Source organism: Penaeus monodon, chromosome 12, assembly GCF_015228065.2.
Source record: "Penaeus monodon isolate SGIC_2016 chromosome 12, NSTDA_Pmon_1, whole genome shotgun sequence".
Lineage (NCBI taxonomy): Eukaryota > Metazoa > Arthropoda > Malacostraca > Decapoda > Penaeidae > Penaeus > Penaeus monodon.
Genome location: NC_051397.1, coordinates 8966692 through 8976303, shown reverse-complemented (window position 1 = coordinate 8976303; position 9612 = coordinate 8966692). Strand labels below are relative to the sequence as shown.

Below are 9612 nucleotides of genomic sequence, written 5' to 3'. Positions count from 1 at the left end.
TAACTTCCTCAGTAGCCTCTACCTGTTTTGGTACAGCAGAGTAAGGATCAGCAGTCACACTCACTGCTTGTCTGATAGCAGATGCTCTCTGTGCAGCAGATTCCCAAGCAGCCATGAATTCAGCAGTAGATCGTCGAACTTCTTCAGTTGGCTGGACTGGCTGAGGTACAGAATACATAGCATGCTGAACAGTAGTTGCTCGACGTGCAGCTTCATTCCATGCAGCCATGAATTCAGCTGTAGCCTTTTGTACTTCCCTGGTAGCCTGAACCTGTTGAGGAACTTGAATGGTGTAATGACCAGGAGTTCCAGACTTTACTAAGACTGACTGAATCTTGGTTGCTCGTGCAGCAGCCTTATTCCATGCAGCCATGAATTCTGCAGTAGCTCTCTGAACTTCAGCAGTAGGTTGAACTGGCTGAGGAGCTCCACTGTGAAGGTACAGAAGGAGCAGCTGGAGTGTAAGAAGGAGCAGAATAGGTACCAACAGACTGAGCAGGGCTTTGGGGACGTGAGCTAGCACCCATGATGATATTGACATCAGGAGCAGCTGCAGCAGCAGCAGCAGCAGCATTCCATGCCTTCATGAACTCAGCAGTAGCTTGTTCAACTGATGAACTAAACTGGGGTGTAGATCCAGCTGGTTGAGAGGAGCAGCAGCAGGAGTTGTTTTCCTGAGAGCTGGTACATAGTGGTTTGAATAGATGGCACTCTTGCTGCAGCCTTATTCCAAGCTTCCATGAATTCAGCTGTAGCCCTTTTCACCTCTTCAGTAGCTTCTACCGGCTTAGGTGCAGAGGAATAAGGATCAGCAGAAACAGTGATTGCTTGCTGAATAGTTGAAACTCGCTGAGCAGCAGCCCTCCATGCAGCCATGAACTCCTCAGTAGCTTTCTTAACTTCTTCAGTTTGCTGAACTGGTTGTGGAAGAGAGTAGACTGCATGCTGGACAGTTGCTGCACGTGTAGCAGCTTGATTCCATGCTGCCAAGAACTGTGCACAGGCTGTGTGGACTTGTGCAGGATTTTGAACATATCCTGATGGTGTCAATAGAGTCGATGTAATGGTATTTGCTCGAGCGGCAGCAGCATTCCAGGCAGCCATGAAGCTGCAGTAGCTTGTTGGACTTCAGAGTTGGTGCACTGAGCCAGCACCAACTGCATAGGTTTGCCTGGTACTGGAGTGGAAAGGCCGCATAAGTCTGGCCGACAGTTCCACATGGCACGACACAATTGTCTGGTACTGGTGAGCCCACGGCTACTACCGCCAGCGCTGCTACCACCTGAAATGAAACAAAAGATATGTGAGAAAATACGGTAATAAGTGCCTATGCTGTTATAGATACATGCCTGGGTATGTTGCTTTTATATATACATCCTTTACATATACATGTGTATAGATATACAACTATATATAGCACAAATATATGTGAGTGATATCATTATTTATGTTTCTAATATACACATATCAATGAGAAAAAATAAGGCTCACACATGCATAGCATGCGTGTGCATAATGATGTGTATATACATGAATATATGTATTTGTATGCGTCTATATGTGTTTGCATTACAGATACAATACTAATACATGTGTGTGAGCACGCAGGCAGATATCCACACAAATATACTGTAGATGAATATATATATATATATATACTTTATATGTACATCTTTATGTGCATATGTAAATGTACATATATATATTTATATTCATATATATGTATATGTACCTATACAGTATATATACACATAAGTATATATAATATGTATATACATAAACGTATTATACAAATGTATATACGTGTCTGTGTTACATGCATATCAAAACATGTGAAATGTTTCGCACACATATATGTATATATTATATATATATACATATACACACATATATTTATTCATTTACATATCTAAAGTATAGAAGTAAGTCTTAAAATTATTTTCTGTTATCACACGAACCTGCACTTTCACGTTCACTGCATAGAACTACTTTTTTTTCCATAAATGAAAGATTTAAAAGAAATCATTTTCAGTGAGCGGATGCCACTGTCGAGAGCCTCACCAGACACTTCATGTCTAGCTGCTTGCGTGTGCTGTGCCGGTCATTGCTGCTGCCATCGGGAGTCGCTGCTTTTATACCGCGGTGCCCCTCCCCTCGTCCGTGTGCCCAGCGGCAATGCCTGCCCGTTCTCTTCGCCAGACCCCCCCTCGCTCCTCCCATACCACGCCCAACGACGATGCTCCTACGCTAATGTCATTTGACCACTACGTCAACCACTTAAGAATGCTACAAACTTGTGTGTGTATACACTCATATTGTATTTATATATATATAGATATATGTCATATGTATATAAATAGGCATATATACAATATATGAATATGTTATAAATATATATGTATATATATTGTATATATGTTATATGTATATATAATCTATACTTTATGTATTTATAGTATATGTATATAGTATCTATGTGATATATATAGATATAAATACTATTATACATATGTGTGTTTGTGTGTCTATATATATTTATATGTGTGTATGTGTGTGTGTGTACGCAGATGTCCATCATATTATATATATATATGATATATATATATATATATATATATATATATATTTATATATATTATGTGTATATATATGTGTGTGTGTGTGTGTGTAAAATATATCTATATACATGATATTTATAGTATATATAATATAAATGTTTATATAACTATTTGTATTTTATTTTTATATATACATCATCTGTGCATATAAGTTATATATATATATCATATGTGCGTATACATATATTGTATATATATGCAAATATATAATATATATGTATATATATAGTAATATATACATGTATATATATATGTATATGTATATATATATTTATATCTATGTATATATCACACACACGCACACACACACACACACCCCACATAATATATGTTTATATAGGTATATATATATTGTTCATGGAGGTATATATATATCTACCTTATATATACATAATATGTATATATATATATTATATACAAATCTCTTTATATGTATATATAATGTATGAAATGCGTTGGTGTGTGTGTGTGTTTATACATGTAAATATTGTTACGCCGACCCGCCTCGTCTCTCTGCCACCAACACAAGGCAGGCTAGGCAGACGGCGTGTTATCCACAGGGTCGTGAACACTGAACAGCTCCAAGAGGCACCGAACACCACAGCGTCCCAGAACACCAGGAGAGGAAACGCCAAGTGGCGAGGCAGGCACGAAGTAAACACAAAATGACGTCGTTCCTTTATTTACACAAGTTATTTATCCGTACACTTTTCTATAGGCAATACAGGGGGGAAACCAGCATGTCCACAGCACAATACAGCTTATAACAGGGCAACACAAAGTTATATCAGGTCACAAGGGCACACACGAGGTCTTCAAAGGAGCAGCACCTAACCGCGTCTCTCGGCTTGTTCCTCGGCTCCTCCGCTCACAGCCCGCTGCGTCATCTTTGCCCAGGTCCCTTCATGTAACACATGTTTCGCACAGAGATAAAGACCCACTGCGTAGCACTATCCCCCCCCTATCAGCAGACGACCCGTCTGCTCTGACATATTTAAACCTGAAACAAACTACAGAAAATTTAAGTAAAATTAGTCCTCAGAAACACAAAAATCTTTCATCCAGCGCGGCTTTCTTCGCTCTCACTGGGGTCGCTCTGGAGGAGGTGTGGGCGGCGGTAGATTGGCAGTGGCACCCAGAGGGGTATCTTCTGCCCCAAGACCTGGCTCATGGTCACCATTGACGTCTGTTGCATCGCCCTCACCGTCCAAATGCTCGTCCTCATCTCGGTCAGCGTCTGCCACGTCCTCATCGCCGATACTGGGCTAACGGCATCTTCTTTTTCACCATGGCCCCAGGATAACTTCCCGGCCCATGGTAACGCCACAGCCGATGCGCCAAGTCCTCGAGGAAGTCGGCAACGGCCCCACACCAACCAACTCCTTGCTCCCCGACGACTCTTCTGGATGCTCCACTTCCTCACAAGTGCCCAGCTTTGCACCAGCTGGCACCTTCTGGGCCTTATCGGAGAAGTTAGCTACCAACACTGTAACTAACCCCTCCCCTGGTCCAACAAGGCTCCGCCCAACCGCTACGCCATCAGCCAGCTGCAGGTTTTGAATGGGCTCCATGAGGCCCTCTACTTCACGCATCATTCTTGACAGTCGACACCGGATTCTAGACTCTGTCCTGGGGGCAAGTGCAGTCGCTCAGCCGAAACTACCTCTGCACAGCCAACCTCTGGAAGCAGGGCACATCTTCACCGTGCACCCTCACCAGCTTCCGTCCAAGGTAGTCAAGGCCCAGCAAACAGTGCTCGTCCCCAAACAGTGCTCGTCCAGATTGGCCACATACACCGGCAGCCGCTGCACCATGCTGTCCACACCAATACGAGCCTCCACTGGCCCCTTGAGCTGCACACAATGCCCCGTGAGAACACACAATCTCTGTGGTGCATCTGGAAGTCGCATAGTGGCCAACATATCAGGCCGCACTTGGGTCTTCTCAGCCCCAGTGTCCACTGTCAGGCAGCATGGCTTCCCATCTATTGAGCCCTCCACCTGCATCGTGCTGGTTCGAACGGCAGCTTACCCAAGTCGGGGCCCGGAACCGAGGACGGCTGGGTTTCGGCCCCCTTCTCCAGCCTTTTCCGCCTGTACCACTTCCTTAGCCTAGACATGCGCTCGGATGGTGACCATACCTGCCACAGTCCTTGCAGCACTGCTGGAAGGCATCAGAATCCGTCCGGTTGAGAGGACGTGTTCTCCACTCCCTTGACACTGACTACGTCTGTGCCCTACCTCTCCGCAGCCCCAACACAAGCCTTGGAAAGTTCTCGGGCTCACCTTCCTCAATGCTATTTTCTCCACTTTAGCCTTCCGGCCCCGGAGGTCACAGCGGGGCTGAGCAGCTGGCCCTAGGCCACTCGTTGCCTTCAGGAAGGCCTCGAACTCCAGGCCCTCGCCAGCGCCACCTGCAGGTCCTCAGGGTGTGCCTGCTTGACGTAGATTTGCAGCTGCTGGTCCTGTAAAGCGTCAACAAAGAATCACGGGCCGGACCACGATCATCTCTTCCGTAGCCACAGGTACAACCTCCTTACCAGCGCCTCCACATCCTGCACCAGCTGGGACAGTGTCTCGCCACCCTCACGAGTCCGCTTCTTCAAGTGGGCCCGATATACCTCGGCCTGGTGGTGGTGCCCGAAACGGCGTTTCAAAGCCTCCGCCACGCTGGTGTAAGAGGCATGTTGGGATGCCGGCAGATGCCCCAACACTTCCACCGCGGGGCCCCTTAGCGCTGTTACCAGCTGCAGGCCTTCTCTTCCTGGCTCCAGCCCTGGGCAGATGCCAGCATTTCAAATTGGGCGACATATGCCTCCCAGGCCACCTTCCCGTCATACTCAGCTAGCTTACGCTTCACAGAATGTCTGGAGGCCGAGGGGCTGCGGGTTGGAGAACGCGTGCCGTGAACTAACATGCCCGGGGGGAGGAAGGGGTGAGGGAGGCACGAGGCGGGTTTGACCGGGTCCGAGTTTGCCGCCACCTATATCCAAGGAGCGGTTCCGATGGGTCCCCAGCCTTCTGCAGCGACCACTGGCTCCGACACGACGTTGCGAGGCCCGGGGGTTTCCTGCCACGGACCCCAGGCAGACCACAGTAAACCTGACACTCTGGCATCTGTTGCCAGAACCTCATCTGCCTTCTCTGCTTGCAACGTTTCCTACCTCATGACGCCGCCTTTCCGCCTTCACTTCCTCCCTCAGGTCCTGACCTCGCCCTTCAGAGTCTGCACCTCCTCCTCAGTTCACTCTTTATGCTGTTTGCAGGCCTTGTCGGTGTACTGCTGAGTTTCCATCTTCACAGATGCAAGATTGCTCTGTAGCCACCTCAGCAAGTCGGCAGAACTGTTCCTCTGCCTTCCTGCCTGCATCTCGACGAGATGGTGCGCCTGCTCGTGTGCCCTCTGTGCCTGCTCTTCTGCCCTTTGTGCCATTTTCCTCCCTCATCCGGCCAGCATGGCAGTGATCAGGTCCATCTGGCTCGGCTTCACCTCACTCGTGCCTGCCTCAGTCATAGCCTCTTCTCCCTCATGGCTGCCGCCATCTTTGGACCACATGATAATACGGCGCGTCTCACTGATCAACACAAATCCCACTCCTGACACCATTTGTTACGCCGACCCGCCTTGTCTCTCTGCCACCAACACAAGGCAGGCTAGGCAGACGGCGTGTTTATCCACAGGGTCGTGAACACTGAACAGCTCCAAGAGGCACCGAACACCACAGCGTCCCAAAACACCACAGGGGAAACGCCAAGTGGCGAGGCAGGGCACGAAGTAAACACAAAATGACAGTCGTTCCTTTATTTACACAAGTTATTTATCCGTACACTTTTCTATAGGCACAATACAGGGGGGAAACCAGCATGTCACACAGCACAATACAGCTATAACAGGCAACACAAGTTATATCAGGTCACAAGAGCACACACGAGTCTTCACAGGAGCGCACCCAACCGCGTCTCTCGGCTTGTTCCTCGCTCCTCCGCTCACAGCCCGCTGCGTCATCTTTGCCCAGGTCTCTTCATGTAAACACATGTTTCGCACAGAGACAAGACCCACTGGCGTAGCAATATGTATACATATGTGTGTTTAATATATATATGTATATATAATTCACATATATAATACATGGATATGTGCATATATAAGATTTATACATATATATACATGATATATATATGTATATATATGTTGATATGTATATGTATATAGACCTATATATAGGTATATGTATGTATATATATAGAAATAATGTTATATGCATATAACATATGTCTATCGACACGTAAAAGTAGATGTAATTGTGTATATGTACAATACTCTGAATCCATATTTGTGCATATGAATGTAATATAATATATTTGTGTGCGTGTGCTTATGTGTAAACATACATATACTGTATATATATAAACGCGTACACATGCATATATATTTTATATAAGTATACAAGCATATCTGTGTACATATATACATATTCGTATATTTACACATATCTATATATGTATATACATTTGTGTGTATATATATCTATACCGGACCCAGCGGTATTTGGGGGCCCATTGCAACCAATTTGTCACACAGTGTGGCAACGTAAATGTTTCAAATGTACACCAATTTTTATTGTATCATTTAAGGCTCGGAGATGTGAGCATATGTCTCATTTACACACACACACAAAACACACAACACACACACACACACACACACATTTTATATATATATATATATATATATATAGTTTTCATTTTAAAAATGGTGTTAAGGTGATATTGACAGAAATCAGTACATATATAATGAAGTACCTGTTGGTACCTGTCGTTATTGTAGATCCTAATTATTTATGGCCCCAATTTTTATTACAAAATAAAAGGAAGAAACAATATTTAAGTATTTATGGCCATTTCAGTCTTCTGTGTTTTGTTTGAAGCAAAATATATATGATCTGTGTAATTCTTTGTGAGAATAGAGGTAAAATTTAGTAGGAATTTTAATATTTGACAAGTAGTATCACTGGTTCAAGACCTAATTTGGCTACCAGTGACACCTACTTTGTCTTAACTTTTTCCAGTGTGGCAAATAGAACAGTAATGTATGGAAAGGTAATCCTGGGTACGACCTCATTACAGAAGAGGACTTTACTTGACTTTGTCACTCAAGTTACGCATTATCTGGCACGAGCCAAGAAGAATCTCGTCCATGTTTTTATTTATGTTCGTAATTTTTTTTAGAGTTCATCTCACTGTAGTGAGGCGTCATACTTGCAGGCAGAATTTCACTCATAAACATTGGTATAATCCTTCACTGATTTACGGTATATGTAGTTATGATATTCTTTACTTTACAGTTATGTATTAGTGTTATAGATAGTATTTAATTATAAAATGACAATCAATGCATTAAACCATTGATAACTAAGAACTGGCGGCATATTTTACTTATATCAGTGTTTTGTATCCAGTTACCTGAAATAGGTTTTGACATTTCACATATTTGAAATATTTTAATTGCTTGTCCATATGGAACATATACAGTCAATCAATAGGATGATTTGGTACATCAGTTGCAAAGGCTAGTGGTAGAACCAGTGACCCATTAGTCTTTCAAAACATTGCTCAAAACTGGATAATCTGTCACGTTGCAGCTGAGAAGCACAAACAAGTATGTGGTGCATAAAGCATTAGTTCTGAGTGAAGATGAAGAGACTTCTATATTCCAAAGTAATAAGCAGCTTTACCATAATCACTATAAAAAATGTATTTTGTTAATGTGATTTTAACATCTTGAACTAGCATTGGGATGCAGTGCAATTTCATGTCATCCTTTCACTTTTGTAGAACATCATCACTTACGATTACCAGATACATAAAAAAGGAACAATATACACTAATAATATTTCGTATGAAATAGTTTAATACTATGACATTCTGATTCATTTCGTTTTTATTTACAATCGCATTTGTCGTGGAAAAGTAACAAGAATCTATAAATGATGATAGCTAGATCAGTCATACAGGAGTTTTTTTGTTTTTTTCATAATCTTCTTAGCAGTCCTTCACATGAAGAGGAAGTCCATGGAAAGGAGCGAAGAGACGGTCAGAAAGAATGTAACCGTGGGTAGAGGCACCTGTGCTGTATGTTATTGCATGGGATGGGGCATGTACAGCCAACACTGGCGGAACAGGCAGTACGCCACGGGACACAGATGCGCGGCGAGCAGCCTCTTCGGCAGCTCTGAATGTGGCCATGAACTGTTCTTTGGCAGCTCTGACCTCAGGGGTATCAGAAACAGGTGATGGGCTGCACAAGCAGCACAGGTATCCAGAGCACTTGAGCCTGACAACGTGTACATGGTTGTCTCAATTTTTGGAACTCGGGCAGCAGCGCGATTCCAAGCAGCCATGAATTCAGCTGTAGCTCTCTGCACCTCATCAGTTGGTTGCACTGGCTGTGGTCCTGATACTGTCAGCTTAATGGCTGATGCTCGTTGAGCAGCATCATGCCATGCAGTCATGAATTCTGCTGTAGCTCTCTTAACCTCCTCAGTTTGTTGGACTTGTTGTGGAATGGTTGACACTGCCTGTTTTAACAACAGGTGCCCCTTCTAGCAGCTGCATTGTATGCTGCCATGAATTCTTGTGTTGCCTTCTTGACAGCATCTGTTGCATCAACCGGTGTATGAGTTTGACCAGATTTCAGGAGAGATGACTGAATCTGTGTAGCCTTCTGGGCAGCAGCATTCCATGCAGCCATGAATTCAGCTGTTGCTCTCTGAACTTCATGGGTGGGTTGTACAGGCTGGGGAACACCATAAGTATGCACAGCAGAGGTGGGTCCAGAGTAGGTAAAAGAATGGGAAGGAGCCTGAGGACGGGAACCAGCACCCATGATGATATTGAACCACTCCAGGAGCAGTCCCTTCTGCCAGCAGCCTGGGAAACCCAGCAAACAGCTTACATGCCTTCATTGAACTCAGCAGTGTCTTTGTTCCACTGAT

At 44.2% G+C, this 9612-nt stretch overlaps 2 pseudogenes; both read right to left on the bottom strand.

The window, feature by feature from the left end:
• The window catches only part of LOC119579612, a 15426-nt pseudogene extending 13338 nt beyond the window's left edge, over positions 1-2088 (bottom strand).
• Positions 2089-8505: 6417 nt separating this feature from the next.
• The window catches only part of LOC119579611, a 60770-nt pseudogene continuing 59663 nt past the window's right edge, over positions 8506-9612 (bottom strand).